Raw genomic sequence first — 684 nt, forward strand, 5'->3', positions numbered from 1 at the left:
GGGGCGGGGAGACCTAGAGTCCCCTGGTCCCACCACACTCACACGCAAATTGGAAAAGGACCACCAACCCTTAATGTACATCTTAAAGCAAGTAATGAACGAGTTTGTCAGGGTCCCTAAGGGCTCCCTGAGCGGAGGACAGAGAAGATGAGGGTCTAGGGGAGGACAGGAGTCATAATCTCAGAAAATATTAAAAGCAGTGGCTGTAGTCCGCAGCCCCTGGTGGCTAGCCTGCCGTAGCCTGCCGTAGCCTGCCATGGCTCGAAAGCCACTAGCTGTACAGGCCGGAGGCAACCCTGGGTACCCTTCATCTGAGTGCATCTGTGAAGATGTGGAATCCTGGGTTTCTCGGGTTTAGGACTAACGGTGAAGTAAGAAGGATGTCTTAGGGCCAGTTTTTCTCAGAGACCAAATAATCTTAGAAGCCCAATAACGCCCAAAAGATGAGAGGGAGAGGCACACAAAGTCTCATGTGAGCAGGCAGCCAAGCCACCAAGTTTCCCTGTAGCCAAATAATTATGGCAGTAACCGTTGTTACATTACAGAAATCTGTAATTATGCTCTAAGTACCATTCACTGACAGACCAGACAGCAGCTACCCACAATCCCTAGTACTGGCCTCACATGTACACAGGATAGCTACCTATGCCCAACATCCCACTTCCTACGACATGTAATATTTTG

This window comes from Arvicola amphibius, chromosome 4 (assembly GCF_903992535.2).
Source record: "Arvicola amphibius chromosome 4, mArvAmp1.2, whole genome shotgun sequence".
NCBI lineage: Eukaryota > Metazoa > Chordata > Mammalia > Rodentia > Cricetidae > Arvicola > Arvicola amphibius.